Genomic DNA, 17,805 nt, shown 5'->3' with positions numbered 1-17,805 from the left:
AGTTTTTAATTATGCAAAACTTATTTTAAACTATTATCATTGGGTTTTAAGACGTCCTGCGTGACGTAACATTGTTTGCTATGGTTTTACGCTTTCGCATTTAATTACTCGTAAACGTTTTCATGGTTTTTGAAACTTTATTTTATGGGTTGATTATAACTGATGATTCCGATCCTGTTAGTTCACACCCTCTGACGGTAAAACTCCGTTAGTGGATTTTGAGGGTGTGACAATTATGTTAGTTGATTTAAGGTAAGATTCATCTGAAATTTTACATCATATCTTATTCATCGGTTTCTTTTTGTGAAGTTGTTTTCTTTTGAACATTACTCTGTTTCTATTGACTGTTAGGGTTTTCTTCTTTTTCTTTTTCTTGTTTTCATTTTCATATTATTTCTGTGTTTATTTTACATCGAATATAGTATAATACGTTACAGAAACCTTAATAATGGTGACTTGGATTTCAATAGTTGTAATTATTTAATGTATGCTTTGATTGTATGGGTTTCCCTTTTTTATGATGAGATCGACTGTAACAATTCGGGTTTTTTCATTTATTGCTTTTTAACCGTTACCCGGCCCATTTCTATGTTCGGGTTATTCTATCAATAAAATACCGCAATTATCGAGTTATTTTGTTATTTTAATATTATTATTTAATTTTTTATTTAATTATTTAAACAACTTTGATATATATCTACAATTTCAACTCCAACTATACTTTAATTCAATTTTGTACCCTTATCCTTAGTTGAGGGACCAAATAGCAAAAATTTGATTATTATAACCATCTAACCCATAACCAGTACCCATATATCAAACCCATTTCGTAACACCGTTACCCAATTGACTACCTTGCACCACAATTTTCTACGTAAACTTGGAAATTGGATCAATAGTATTATTCTACATGCCATAACGAGCTTGCCGACACTACAATCATGGAATGAGATCAACTCTTGATGCTATTGTCTAAATTAACTAACCGTCTTTGGTATATTGGTATTTTACCATTAAACATCGATTATAATTCAATTAAGTTGATCTGCACTATTATACCATCCTCACCAGCAAAACCCTTATACTCAATTACATTATGATCATATGAAAGTACCAGTTCGAGATCTTGTTAGTGTCGTCGGTTCTGATCAGTGATTCACCATTAATTCATCATCATCATAGGCAATTAGAATATGCCTATGTTCATATTGACTCATATAACATAAACTCTAACTCTAATTGAACGAACATCAATGGATTAACCGATTAATTTCGTTAGGGTTCTTGATTTAATTTGGATATCTGGTCTGTGTGTTTAAAGTTAATAGGTTTCGAGTTTATAATCAATTAACACCCTACCCAAATGGCTAGGGTGGTTGCGTTAAGACTGTGGACCGCTGGGGTCGCGGGTTGGAGACCCAATTTTTTTGGAAACATTTTCTTTTATGGTTAATTAGTTTTATTAATTCACTAAATAATATTACAAATATCATAAAATTTATAATTAATTGATGTTTTATTAAAAACCGACAAATTAACATGTTGTTTCCCCTCGTCCTGTCATAAAATATATGTATAAGTATTAATAATTATATATATGTATATATATATATAATATCTAATAAATATTTTTAAACAAATAAAAATATATATATATAAATACATTAAATGTACTTTAGTTAAAATAAATATTTCAAACAAATCTCTTTATATGATCTATCAAAAATTATGAATATTTATTTATTCAAGTATTTTATTTATAATTATGATTTTATATAACTAAAAACATACTATTTGTTATAAACTTGATAAATAAATGTAATAATACAAGATAATAAATTAATAATAAATTTAAGTAATAACTAACTTTCGTAAAAACCCACTCAATCATCAAAGGCCCAAATCTCTATCGAGTTTTAGATTCGTTATTCAATTCATATTTATTTCCACAATTATTTTTACTTAGGATTTAATTCCCGAAGAGCGTGATTTATCTTTTTCGTATCAAATCATTACCACTTTGCGTATTTGATAAGGTGAGTTATCACTGTAACATCCCGAAATTCTAAAATAATATTTAATATATTATTTGCGTCGGGTGAAATAATTGAGTTAGTGGAACGATAATAATAATAATAATAATAATAATAATAATAATAATAATATGAAAGAGTAAGTAGGCTATTTAGATAGAATGAGTTATGGACCAAAAAGGAAATACGGGCCTTAGGTCCACGGGCTTAGGGGTATAAATACCCCCTTAAACCCTAATCCTTTCCATTTTCATTCATCTTATCTTTTAAGAATCTCTACACACTCAAAACACACACACACATAGACCTTCAATTCGGCCGTGTGAAGAAGAAGAAGATCCAAGATCGAACCTAGCCTAAATTTTGATAAATCTTAACCCTACAAGAAAGATACAGGATTTAAGTCCATCACCAAGCTAAACCATAACCTAAAAACGAGAAAAGGTATGTTCTTGATCTTTAAAGTTTATACTTTTATGAACGGTTAGCTATGAAACTAAACCCTAGAGTAGATCGGGTATAAACGGACTATAAAGTAGCAAACTTGATGTTAAAATGGACTTAACGAACTTATAGTAATGAACGGTTCATAAAAAGAAAGCCTAGATCTAGTCTTAAACATTTTAGCAGGTTCAAGCTGTATGGTCACTAGGGTCAAGTTTTGGCAAAAAACGGTTAAGGAAAATACTAATGGTCAATATCGAACCATACTAAGGTATTAAGGTTAAAGCGAGTGAAGATAATGATGATATAGGACCAAACCGTGACTCATTTGTTCAGCTCGCTCGCTTACAATGATCTGGTTCGCTTACAATGGCCTTAGTCGCTTACAATGGCCTTAGTCGATTACATGGCCCAATTCTCTTACATATATACTCCATAAATGGGGGGAGTGTATGGCTGATCTTCAAGAAGACCAGTAAGAACCTCAAACACATGCTCGGCTCGGCTTGGAAATCTTCTGAACCTCAAGTAGCTAGTCTTTCTTCATCTCAGTCATGTCACAGAGTTCAATGGTAAAATTCGGTGGACTTGGGTTTTCATTTGACGTAGTAGCATTTCCATAGTACGGTTCTCCATTTGCTTCCTTCACTCATGAATACATGTCTTCGTTTGGTGAATAGTCTATTTCAAAGGCTTCTTTGAACGCACACTTGCTATTCCAGAAATCTAGGATGACTTGGTCCATTCTTTTGTCTGAGGGTCTTCAGTTGTCCAGGCGTCTTCATTTGCTAAGATTTCAGGGGGAATCTCTTCAAACTTTACTTTGTTTACCTTTGCCATGTAACGACGGATTTCTTGCCATGGCTGAAGATAATTAATTTTGAAGTAATAGCTTGTCGGGTTCATCTCAAACCATACGTAGACAAATTTGGACGGGTCATTGATTTTCCTTGTCGGACCACTCCGTATGTAATTTTCTGGATTTTCTAGCAACACTAGGCAGTGTCTGCCTAATCTGGATGACAACATTTTTACCCATCCACTGATTGGGCAGAACCAATCAAGGAGTTTAACTACGTTCGATCTCTTTGGAGCCATGATTCTGGCTTCGTGGGTAATTAGGTAGGTGATGAGTTTTTAAGCGTTGAATGAAATGGCTATTTTATAATTTTGAAACAAGTACCAGAAAAACGCTAAGGCCTCTGTTGGTAGTCGGTACAGATTTCCAATTTGAAAGGTGTTAAGAAAGGGGTAATCTGGGTGAAACCTGTAGTTTTTCATGAAAGGGCCATTTTGTTTAAGAGTGATGGTCAGGAAGGTTTTATAGTTTAAATCGGAAACATCAACATTGTTTTTGTTGATCACTTTGAAAACTTCTTCCGGGATTCTTCGGGATGTTTTGGGCTGCCTAGGAATGGAATTCTTCTCCATTTTCTCATATGCTTTCAAACGATTGTATCTACTGGTGGGGTGATGCTGGATCATGGAGTTGTCTATGCTTTTATAGACCGTCAGACCTTTCTCGGGGTCATGAGGAACAGTAGAGATTCTTTGTAACAGGGGCTTCCACATCAGTTTAGATTTTCGAGGAGACACTCGAATATTTGCTTTTGACTGTTTCTCTTTAAAGTTGTGGTTAATATTTCTCTTCTGGATTTTTCCCTTATCCTTCAAAGTCTCTTTGCATGTGGCCTTCTGATAGTTACTTTTGCTTTTCCAAGTGGGGCTTCTTTTTTCTGAGAGATTCGTTTGTCTGTTTCTTCAGGAATCTTTGCCGACAGTGTGCATACAGTAGTTAACTGTTCTTGACTGTTTTTCCAGGTTGGCAAATAATCTTCCACAAGAAGCCTCTCTTTATCTTCTTTTGGAAGGAAAACTTCTTCGTGAGATGACGTTAGCATGTACATCGCTCTGACGTCATCATCGGAGTCAATCGAGTCTGATTCGCTTGAATCACTACTCGAAATATCATGCCTGATGGAGCAGATCTTCAGTTCTTTTGGTTCATCATCTAAAGAATATAGGGACTCTAGATCTTCAACGTCTATCGGTTCTACCATGTTAATTTGCTGCATCAAAGCCTGGGTCTTTTTCTTATCTTTGCAGTCTCTTGCGAAGTGTCCTTTTTGGTTGCAGACATAACATCTGTCTGTGTTTCTTCCTCTGTTTGATTTCTTGCTTAGGAATTTCCATTTTATTTCTGCCTTGTCTCTTCTCTTGTAGGACTTCTTTCTTCTTAATGAGTAATCTTCATTGAAGTCATAATTTTTTGAAGGACGTGAGCAGTTGCAAGAGGATTTGTCTTTGCATTTTATTTTGAGATGTTTGTCGTCACAGGCTGAACCTAAGCTTTTACCAGTTCTTTCAAATTCTGCCAAGAATTTCCTTTGGTTACAAAGTCTTGAAATATCGTTTAGAATTAACTGGTATAATTCTCCAAGCAAGATTTGTTTGAGTTCGATGTTCTTTGTTTCGAGGTATATGCATACATCGTTTGACAGTGATTCAGGGAACGAGTTTAGAAAGACCTGTTTGAGATTTACGTCATCCACACCGTTTTGGATGTAGAAGCGTTCAGACATTCTATTATAATGTCTTTCGAGGTCCTTTTGTTTAAAGGAGCAACACTTCATTTTAAGTAATTCATCCCGTGCTTTCACAGTGAATTCAATTGGGTTTCCAAGAAATTCATTGTGGATTATGTTCATGAAGTCTTCTGTCGTTGGGCATTGCTGGATCTGCATTTGTCGATAAGCTCCCAAACTTAAGTACCAATCCCTAAGTCTTCCTTGACATCTTGTCAGGAAACGCTTGATGACCATATCAATGTCATAGTATTGCAATTCTGCAGAACACCATGTTAGCATCTCAACATATCTCTCGCGCCATTATGATGGCGGGATGTCATCGAAGGTGAACTATTGCTTCGAGTCTGTGTTGGAGAACACATTATTATTTGTCTGTGGTTCTGTTCGTGATTCCACTTCTTCTATATCAGAGTCAATATGATTTGGCTCTGTGGTATCTGGCTGTGTCATGAATAGGTGCTCAAACTCATAGTTTGAGCTACGTCAGAATATTCTGACCTTTCTTCAGAACTGACACGTGATTCGTCATCAGAATTACTGATGATTGGGGTGCCTGTTGGTGGTCGTTGGTGGTCCTGATGAGCTTTCTTGTAGGCCATCATCATATTGTCATCTCTGACCTGCTTGTCTTTCTTAGAACTGCTTGACGGTTTATGGTATGTGCTGCTTGACGAAGCACTTTGGTTTGAGGATGACTTTCTTGCTCTAGCTCTTATTTGAGCTTGTTCGTTTGCCCATAGGTTCATTGATGGTGACGTCTATGACCACGTGTGTATCGGTAGCGGTTGTGGCTCAAAAGCTGTTCTGACGAACGGAGCACTTGGCAGCCTCCATGGATCATCTGCGATGGTTGAAGTTCTTTGTTGCTTGTGCTGCCTTTCAAGGTCTACAAGTTGGGCTTTGAGGAACTTCATCTCCGCTTCTTTCTGGGCTAAGGTGTTTTGAGTTTGAGGGCTAGGGGCTGAGCTAACTAGCTGGAGTATTTCATTATGAAGACCAAGCATTCTAGTCCGTAACTCATATATGATACCCTCCAGAGTTTGCACTCTGCCAACCAAACTTTCTTGAGTTTGGCTAAACCTGTTCTGCTGAGCTCAGATGGCTTTGAGAGCGTTGTTTTGGGCAACTGCATTCTCATTTTGCCAGTTGAGCATAGCTTCTGCAGCAGTCATCTGACTTGAGGATCCTGTGGGGTTCATAGTACTAGAAGGCTGAACTTTCCAACTATGCTTTGTTTTCTGTATGGGATCTTCGAATGAAGTCAGGGCCGGGAACTCAGTCTAGAGATCTGGGGATGAGGTGGATGGGATGGGTGTCATGACAAACATTCCTTTCTGCTTAGGAGGGGCTTTGGGTGATGAAGGTTTGGCTAGACTTGGTGTTGGTTGTGATGGTGAATCACCATAAAGGACATAGTAGTCAAACTTTCCCGATGGTTCACCAAGAAGGCCAACTGTTGGATCTCCCGCTTCATATCTCTTTTTCAGAGATCTTTGGGATCCTTTCTTCTTCTTTGGAACGTCTTCATCATATTCAACCATGTCTGCTTTATCTAAGCATGACTGGCAGTTGCACACGTCATAAGGGAATCGTTCTGTCGAGGCTGGGGTCTGTACATGCTGCATCATGTACATCGTTGAGAAGACATCTCTTTTGTCTTCTTTTATGAACTTTAGTTCGACAAGACCGTCCTGGAGTCGGACGAAGTCTGGAGCTGTCGTTGCCTGGATAGGTGCCTGGTGGATCTGTTCGTAATTAGCTATCCACTTTTCTAGGAGGAGCTTGAGGAGCTCTTCTCTGGATAGCTGTTTAGGAACATGTATTATTGTTGGCACTGTGTTGGAATCGATGTCGATGAACAACGCGTCACCTGAATTGTTATGCTCGGGAACCATGATGTCCAAACAGTGGTTTTGGACTCTGTACGCCATCTGATAGTGGAAGGTTGCTTGAAAGGTATTGACCTGTTGGGCACCTCCAATCTGAATCTAGGCTTTCAAGGCGGTTAACAGTGATGGATCGTTGAGGCATGTTGAATTTCGGGTAGAAGGTGACAAACACTGTGTCGGCGTTTTGAAAATACACTATAGGGATTAACTAAGGGCATACTAGTAATAGGGATTTTAGAATCATCAGCTAGATAAGAGATATCATGCAACTGATCGATCCTAGACACTGACGACCGGCGACTGGATATGGAACTGGAACGGGACAGACTCGATTCTTGGTTCATATCCGAGCTTTGACGTAACCTAACACTCTTCTTGTGCTTTCCCAACTCGTACTAAACTAGAGACTTATAGCGACTTCTTCTCCTCTTTAACGTCAACTAACCACTCACGAACAAATTGTCTACTGGCACAGGGAAAGTATCTGCACGTCGTATCAGACTGTTCGAGTCCTTAACAAGACCAGTAATTTCTGATGTGAGAGATCCGATCAACGTCGGCAGTCACAGAGCATACGTTACAGATCTGGTGAAGGCGGAACAGGAGCCTCGTTATGGCTCTGATACCATAAATGGGTGGAGTGTATGGCTTACAATGGCCTTAGTCGCTTACATGGCCCAATTCTCTTACATATATACTCGCTTACAATGACGATAGTCGCTTACATGTATACTCGCTTACATGCATATTAGCTTACAATGTTCATTAGCTTACAATGTTTATTAGCTTACAAAGTTCATTAGCTTACATTTTTCATTAGCTTACAATGTTCATTAGCTTACAATGCGATCATTAGCTTACAATGTGATCATTAGCTTACAATATGATCATTAGATACAAGTGTATTCTAATACCATTCAAATACAAGGTATGCAAATATTCTAAGCAAAATGTAATCTAAAACAAGACCATTAGAATAGACCAGACTTAGCCATTTTGGCTAAGATATGTACAATATAATTAGGACAAGTATTGTTACGTGTAATTATTATACAGTCAGCAGAGCTCAATTAAAGAAAGGGATAACAATGAATGGAGAGCGAAACAGGATCCAGGTGAGTTTCTAGCCCAATTTCCTTGTTATGCTTTTGGGGCTGTGTGCATACTCAATGTGGAATGTTAATACACTCACCTTAAGTTGAAAGTTTACGCCATAGATGATTTATGTGATAAATATTATATTAAGGTTATGGATGAATGCTTGTCGGTGGTTGAACGATCTTCGGATATTGCACGTATCGCCAAAAAACGTGATTATAGTTGTATGTATGGTATGTGGAAGTAAGTGTATGAACGATATGTGGGCTTTATGTCTGATATAGTAAGTTAGGATGGCAAATACCTCTAACTCCTATTGGACATAGACCCGGGAAGTGATCATTTATGGACTGTGGACGTTATATGTGTTCCTTAAATGGATATAAAATGAAATACATATATATATATATATATATATATATATATATATATAGTGTTCCTTCTAAGGATAATGAATAGTATTCCTTCTATGGATAATATGTAGTGTTCCTTCTATGGATAATATATAGGGTTCCTTCTATGGATAATGTATAGTGTTCTTCTATGGATTATACATAGAGTGTTCCTTCTATGGATAATATATATAGATTGTTCCTTCTATGGATAATATATATAGTATGTGTAATAGTAATGGTTCTTTTAATAGATATTATGTGACGTTCCTCTTATGGATATTTATAAAAGGTTAAATTATTAATACGTGTCTTCGGATACGTGAAGGAATGTATGAGAATGAATTGTATGTTGCCTGATTAACTAGAACTCACTCAGTGTAGCTGACCTTTAGTATGCATACATGTAAATATGTTTAATGAGCTAGCACGAGGAGGGCAAATGGCATGGACTGAATGGCTAGGATCTGAAGATGGAAGAGAAATGATGTTTTAAATATGATGTTATATATTATGTTTTAAAGAAAAGATCGAATGTTTTGTATCAAATGATTAAAGTTAATGTTTTCACGAAAGTTTTAATAAACTATTATTTTATAGAACTGTGTTTATGAGTAAATCCAACGTTCAAAGTACGGAACCGGGATCAGGGCCTTACAAGTTGGTATCAGAGCAAAGTTCGAGAGATTTAAGCATCCTAAATGCTTAGACTCGAACATAAAATGGGATTAAATTAAGAAAAGAAAGAAGATGCCAGTTCAAGAAAGACATGTGTCACTCAAGAAAGCTAGGTAAAGGTAAAGTATGTGAATAATTTCACATGTAAAGTAAAATGAGGTATAAATGTTAGCTTAATTGGTAGGGATATGAGTATATGATGGTAGGAACTATTTGATTGTCTAACTGTTAGAAGTAGAATCAGCACAAATAGACTCATAAGAGGAAGTGTATAGGACACAGAACGTAACTTGATCAGCTAATCACAGTTGGCCACTATTATTACCTATTAGCCTTACTATCCTTGTACTAAATAGTTCCTTGAGTGATGACGTTTGTGTTTTCCATTCCAGAATACGATGGCCGAAGCTAGGGAAGTTGTAGGAACATAAGGTCACGCCGGACGTCATGGCAGGCCACGTATTGTCCGACAACCTTCTGTAGAATCAGCTTCTGACCCAAGGGAAGAAGGAAGCGCAGCTGGGCGAAACCCGAGCAACAACGAAGGGTATCAACTTGACCCTGAAGTTCAAGCAGCCATTGTTCAAGTTGTAGCCGCTGCTATAAAGAACTTGAGTCTCGAAGGTCTACCAGAAGCCATAGGAGAACTGCTGAAGGGTCAGGAGAGAAGGGTAAGAAAGATGATGAATGAGAGAAGGGTGACTCGAGTGAGGTTAAGTCGGTGAAGGTTGATGAAAGGAAGAGAGGCCGAGGTGGGTGTAACTACAAGTCATTCAAAGGTTGCGACCCGCCGAAGCTAACTGGTTTGGGAGACGCAATTGCTACTCTTCAATGGATAACCGCAATGGACAAGGTTATCCGAATCAGCGATTGCCATCCCTACCAAGCAGTGGCTTATGCTACTCAGTCATTTGGTGATGAAGCTATGTATTGGTGGGAAAGTGTGGAGCAGAGAAAGACTCGGGATGAGATTAAGGCGATGAGATGGGATGATATAAAAGAGTTGGTGATGAAGAGGTTCTCTGCTGATGCCGAAGTTGAAAGAGCTGAGATGAAGTTCCTAAACTGGAAAGCGGGAAAGATGACACACCGGGAGTATACTACCGAATTCAACCAGATGTCTAGGCCGGTACCTGACATGGTGAACACTGAAGCTAAGAGGATCAAGTGTTACATCAAGGGATTTCCGCAGAATGTTCGCACTTTGGTTAAGGCTAGTAAGCTCGCAACATTTAACTTGGCCGTGGAATTGGCCGAGATGGTTTATGAGGACCTTTCCATCAGTGAAGAGGAGAAGACTGAACCGAAGAAAAAGAACCCAACCCCAAAACCAAATGAAGCTAACAAAGGGGACCCACATAAGAAGAAGGCAAGGCATGAGGAGTTCACTATTTGTGAAAAATATGGAAAGAAGCACCCGGGAGAATGCATAATGGGATTAGGTGTTTGCTACAGGTGTGGAAAAGCAGGGCATTCCTCTTGGGAGTGCAAGGATCACCATAGGTTTCATAACTGTGGAGGGCATGGGCACCTAGCAAGGGACTGCAGGAAGCCAAGGGACGAGCGCAGAGCAGAGAAGAATGATTGAGACTTAACAAGTTTCCTCCGTTTGCTTAGAAAAGACCATTCAAGAAGGCTAGCTACTAGCCATAAGTTTAATTTATGTTTGACTTATTAATGACTCAATGCGTGTTGTTTTATACTGAAGTTTAGACGGGTGTTTATTAATTATGATACGAATTGTCTTGAATGTATGTTGTTATGATGAATAGTTGTGTTGTGATAAACGTTGTCTTAGGCGTTAGCATTAGTATAATATGGAACAAAGCCCCTTAGAGGGACAAGACGAGATTTGGTACATAGAAGGCTTTATGGATAAGCTACCTTAATAGCAAGACACATGAACACCAGTCGGTGACTGCAAGTCAGGAGTAGGAAGGATAATCCGGAAAGCAAACACGATCCAATAAAGTGCGTGAATATGGGAAGTGTTCCTTTTACAAGGAATAAGCTAGGTTTTGGGGACGAAACCTCTTTAAGGAAGGAAGACTTGTAACATCCCGAAATTCTAAAATAATATTTAACATATTATTTGCGTCGGGTGAAATAATTGAGTTAGTGGAACGATAATAATAATAATAATAATAATAATAATAATAATAATAATAATAAAATATGATAAGAGTAAGTAGGCTATTTAGATAGAATGAGTTATGGACCAAAAAGGAAATATAGGCCTTGGGTCCATAGGCTTAAGGGGTATAAATACCCCTTTAAACCCTCATCCTTTCCATTTCCATCCATCTTATCTTTCAAGAATCTCTACACACTCAAAACACACACACACATAAACCTTCATTTCGGCCGTACGAAGAAGAAGAAGATCCAAGATCGAACCTAGCCTAAATCTTGATAAAATCTTAACCCTACAAGCAAGATACATGATTTAAGTCCATCACCAAGTTAAACCATAACCTAAAAACGAGAAAAAGTATGTTCTTGATCTTTAAAGTTTATATTTTTAAGAACGTCTAGCTATGAAACTAAACCCTAGAGTATATCGGATATAAACGGACCATAAAGTAGCAAACTTGATGTTAAAATGGACTTAACGAACTTATGGTAATGAACGGTTCATAAAAAGAAAGCCTAGATCTAGTCTTAAATGTTTTAGCCATAAAGGTTCTAGCTTTATGGTCACTCGGGTCTAGTTTTGGCCGGAAACGGTTAAGGAAAACACTTATGGGTCAATACCGAACCATAATAAGGTGTTAAGGTTAAAACTAGTGAAGATAATGATGATATAGGGTCAAATCATGACTCATTTGTTCAGCTCATTCGCTTACAATGATCTGGTTCGCTTACAATGGCCTTAGACGCTTACATGGCCCATTTCGCTTACATATATACTCGCTTACAGTGGCCTTAGTCACTTATAATGGCCTTAGTCGCTTACAATGGCCTTAGTCGCTTACATGGCCCAATTCGCTTACATATATACTCAATTACAATGGCCTTAGTCGCTTACATGGCCCAATTCGCTTACATATATACTCGCTTACAATGAAGATATTCACTTACAATCATAAACTCACTTACATGTATACTCGCTTACATGCATATTAGCTTACAATGTTCATTAGCTTACAATGTTCATTAGTTTATAATGTACATTAGGTTAAAATGTGATCATTAGCTTACAATGCGATCAGTAGCTTACAATATGATCATTAGATACAAGTGTATTCTAATACCATTCAAATACAAGGTATGCAAATATTCTAAGTAAAATATAATCTAAAACAAGACCATTAGAATAGACCAGACTTAGCCATTTTGGCTAAGATATGAACAATATAATTAGGATAAGTATTGTTACCTGTAATTATTATACAGTCAGCAGAGCTCAATTAAACAAAAGGGATAACAATGAACGGAGAGCGAAACAGGATCCAGGTGAGTTACTAGCCCCATTTCCTTGTTATGTTTTCGGGGCTGTGTGCATACTCAATTTGGAATGTTAATACACTTACCTTAAGTGGCAAGTGTATGCCATAGATGATTTATGTGATAAATATTATACTGAGGTTATGGATGAATGCTTGTCGGTGCGTGAACGATCTTTGGATATTGCACGTATCGCCAAGGAAGGTGATTATAGTTGTATGTATGGTATGTGGAAGCAAGTGTATGAACGGTATGTAGGCTCTATGTCTGATATAGTAAGTTAGGATGGTAAATACCTCTAACTCCTATTGGACATAGACCCGGGAAGTGATAATGTATGGACTGTGAACATTATATGTGTTCCTTAAATGGATATAAATGAAATACATATATATAGTGTTCCTTCTATGGATAATGAATAGTGTTCCTTCTATGGATAATATGTAGTGTTCCTTCTATGGATAATATATAGGGTTCCTTCTATTGATAATGCGAGTTGTTCCTTCTATGGACAATGTATAGTGCTCCTTCTATGGATAATACATAGAGTGTTCCTTCTATGGATAATATATATAGATTGTTCCTTCTATGGAGAATATATATAGTTTGGGTAATAGTAATGTTTCTTTTAATAGATATTATGTGACATTCCTCTTATGGATATTTATACAAGGTTAAAGTATTAATACGTGTCTTCGGATACGTGAAGGAATGTATGAGAATGAATTGTATGTTGCCTGATTAACTTGAACTCACTCAGCGTAGCTGACCTTTTGTATGCACGCAGGTAAATATTTTTAATGAGCTAGCATGAGGAGGGCACATGACATGGACTGAATGGCTGGCATCTGAAGATGGAAGAGAAATGATGTTTTAAATATGATGTTGTATATTATGTTTTAAAGAAAATATCGAATGTTTTGTATCGAATGATTAAAGTTAACGTTTCCGCGAAAGTTTTAATAAACTCTGATTTGTAGAACTGTGTTTATGAGTAAATCCAACGTCCAAATTAGGGCACCGGGATTGGGGCCATACAATCACTCTCGTTTTACTTATTTTCAACCGTTTTGGGGACATGTGCGTATCTTATTATATTTACATATTATATAGTATTCACACTTGCAAATTGTTTAATCCTTGTGTGCATATCAATTAAATTCTTAACTTGCTACATGTTTAATTGTTTTATTTGATCGCATTCGGAGAGGTCCATCATATTCACATTAATAGTATAATCATAGGACCGTCAAAGTACCCAAAGCCCATTTCGCAAGGCAATGGTTTTACCGACACCTTTAATTGCTCAATGGCTTTATTGTTTATCTCATAAAGGATAATTTTTCACTTTTGTATTATATTGTATTTAAACTGACTAATGTTTTACTCACTCAACCTTTTGTTAACAAAACTATTTTATTTTTACGCATATGCAGGTTATTGTTTGAATTGATTTCATGATCGGTGAAGATTTAGGATTGCTTATGCTAGAGGAAATATTATCAAGATAATAAATCAAGACTTAGTGTTAAATTTGGAATTTTGGATTATCTTGTTGCCTTTATTTTTCTAATTTAGGTACATTGTTTATTTGGATTTATTGGGATATTTAATATAAATAAATAGATTTTGTCACTTTAAATTATTGCATGATAGTACCTTGAGATCTGTGAACAATCAGTTCGCGGCCCGGCAATTCCGCCTTAGGTTGGGTGTGACATATTGGTATAAGAGCTGAAGGTTTAAGATAGATCGTTAGGGGTGCCTTAGTAACATGCTTAGAAGCCTCATACGTGTTTACTTTCTTGCCTTATGTGTTCTACTTAATTGTTTACCGTTTTCTTAGTTAATAATTTATTTTTGTTTATTATAATACTGTTATGCCTCAACCTCAAAAATAAAATTTTTATTTAATTTAAATTAATTAGATTGCCTTTATTTTTGGTAAATTCCTTAAGAATTCCCTAGTGTTGTTTTTACTCTTTCACCTTAGGGATAGGTTGTGTGACAAGTCATGTAGTAACTAGAAGGGGGAGAGAACTGTGAGTCGGGACTTGGCAAACCGGTTCAGAGAACCCAAGGTAAGACGCTATTCCTTACCTGGAGGATAACCTGACCATAGTACTCGATCTTATAGGCCAAAGTGGGACACAACTGTCATATGACCGACACCCTAGGCTGTCAAACGTAACCTCATTAGTGGTTGCATTCCTTATATTTTTAAGCCGAATTCACGGTGGTTAATGGCTAAATTCGGTAACTTTTTCCAATTATTGTGTTATATTATTTTTAAATGGGCAATTGGGTGAAAAATCCCTGGTATCCATGGGCACTCCTAGTATCCATTCCTCAACTTGTTTTGAAGGTTTTTTTTGTTGGAGTTCATCATACGTGGTGGTTCACCGGATGCTCCAACCACTCACATTTTATTTCGTTAGTTCATTATTTAGTTGGTATAGTTAAAATGTCATGTAACGCTCATGTGTCGTCCAACTCTCTTGCATTGATAATTCGTTAATTAGTTGGTATAGCTAAAATACCAAGTGCCGCTCATGGGCCATCCAACTCATTTATTGTTAAATCTTTATTTATTTAGTACAAATAAAATTCCATGTAACACTCATGGGCCGTAAAACTCCATTACTTTTATTTGTTAGTTTAGTTAGGCCATTCAAACTTCCATGGAAAGCTCATGGGAGGCCAACACACAAGATATGTTTCGTTAGTTTATTGCAAAGTTAACTTAATCAACAAAAATTTTAATTTTTTTAAACTAACCCCATATCTTCATCTAGTTACCTCACGTTAACCTCATTAGTTGTGTCATCTAATAAATATTTACACAAATTACCCCTCATCTTACAATTATTTATTTTCATTTCTCGTAAAATGTCTTCACTAAGAACCCACCATCGTTACCAACGTTCATCTGGTTTTCACGATCGCCGCATGGCTGCTAGAAGCACCAAGGAGTTTGTTGCTGTTATACCCACAATCATAACCCAAATCCAAAGCCTCAACTCAAATGGTTCTGCTACTTCGGCTGCTCCGAACAACTATGACTTTAGAAACTTTTTGATTACCAAACCTACTTCTTTTCATGGTGAGAAGAATGCCACCAAACTGCTGCAATGGTTCGAGAAGATGGAGAATGTGTTCATCCAATGTGAATGTCCAGACGCCAAACAGACTAAGTTCGCCTCGAGTGTTTTTGAGGACCAAGCTATCACTTGGGGGAATGCCTTGAAAGCCAACCAAGGAGCTGATTTGGTTGTAGCCATGCCTTGGGAGGATCTCAAAGAGGCTATGAAGAAAGAGTTTTTCCTTGATCATGAATAGCAAAGGCTTGAAGCTGAGTTTTGGGAGCTCAAGCAAATCGGTGTGGATAACTCCACCTATTCCAACCACTTCCATGAGCTTAGTCGTATAATACCTGAAGAAACACGGATCTGCTCCACTTGACGGGTCTTAGATCCATGAGTCTACAGGGTAGGATACGGATAACACCCAATATGATACAAGCCAAATTCCCTGAAGTCCAGTGACAGGCACTGCAAAAACAGACACCGTGAGCTCGTTACGGGAAGGACAAGAGGGGGGGGGTCTTCCCGTAACCACCCTCCTGCGTCAGAATAAGTACGATCCTGACGAAGATAAAGTACTTATGTATATAGAGAGAGTACAGTGGGAGTGAATGAATACCTCATGAAGATTAAGAGGGTATTTATTGCCGGAGGGTGTGGGAAGGAGATTGGGCCAGCTGTCCTTTATAGAAGATTCTCTCGTAACCACCTGGACACGTGTCCTCAAATGATAGGTTCAGCAATACGTCGCATGTGCATGTATAACAACCTGGACGCGTGTCCTTATGAGATAGGATGGTAGACAACCCTGGCCATGTGCACGGTTATAACGACCTTGCCATATGTCCTCTATTCATTGGCCGAGAGATCACGTATTGCCCAAGAAAGCATTTTGGTAAATCTTCTAGAAAGTAATTAGCAAATGACAGCTGCCCTAGGGCATTACCTCTTGGTCATTTATGCGGATGAGTACTCCGTCTTGCGGATGACTTATGAGGGTGTCGGGATGCTTCCGCATACGTCATATGGGGGTTTCTTCCTTAGGCGATTAAGAGGGTGATCCATATGTCCCGCGGGTTGCTTGAAGGACGCTTCCTGTTGACCTGCGGGTAGTACTTAAAGGTATTTGGGTCTTTTTGGTACCCTACCTCTACAAGTCCCCCCAGTCCAGTGTTTCTTCCGCGTGAAGTTTTTATGCGAGTGAAATTTTGAACTTAATGTGTATTTGTGGGTTTTTTATTCTGTAAGTTGGTAGGAAATATCCTTTGTTGTGACTGTGGATAATCATAAAAAAGGACAAGTTAGCCACTCGCAGGCGCGTGGGCAGGTGACAGGACTTTTATGTATGCTGTTACTGTACCCGACTGTACAACTTTTTTTCTTTTTCGAATTTCCCGCGTGACGTGGGGACTGTCTATTAGGCGATGATTATCTCTCCACTGTTCATATCCCATCACATTAATTACGATGGGTATAAATAGTGGAAGTTAACTTCATTTCGAAGTTTTATCGCATCTGAAACTTGTCTTTCTTTCTTTCGATTCTTTTTCAAACTCAGATTAAACATTCAACTTCCATCACGATTGCTCGTTGTTCTTTATTTCTCGCTGAAGTGATGACTGGTCGATCATTAATACCTAGTATTGACGAAGTTGAGGTCGACTGGGATCGATCTGAATATGAAGATCTGATCCGTACATATAGTATTCCACCGGAATGGGGACCGGAGTTTCCCATTGCCGGGTCTGTTGCCAGTCAGCCACCGCTTGGCAAGATGGCCGTATATGCTGACTATTTCATCTGTGGGAATTTTCGTTTTCCCATAACCAAGTTTTTTATGATGATTTTGAGTGCTTATGGGATCCATTTATCCCAGTTACACCCTCGTGCCGTCATGCAAATTCGTCATTTCGAGTTTGTATGTATGGCACATGATATGTTACCTCGACTTGATCACTTTCCTGTTTTCTACCGAGTGATCAACCGAGGTGGATGGTTCAAGTGCCAACAAATATCCTACAGGGTTATCGGTTACGTGACCGAGATGGGTTCAAAGGATTGGCGGTTTTTCTGGGTATCCGAGGATGTGGTACCGAGTACCATGGTCCAACGTCCAACCATCGAGGCACTCCCGTAGGTTGTTACAGCTGCTC

Source organism: Bidens hawaiensis, unplaced genomic scaffold (assembly GCF_021521415.1).
Source record: "Bidens hawaiensis isolate Kalapana, Puna unplaced genomic scaffold, B.hawaiensis_p1.1 tig00024465_1, whole genome shotgun sequence".
Classification (NCBI taxonomy): Eukaryota; Viridiplantae; Streptophyta; class Magnoliopsida; order Asterales; family Asteraceae; genus Bidens; species Bidens hawaiensis.
This window is presented reverse-complemented; position numbering follows the sequence as displayed.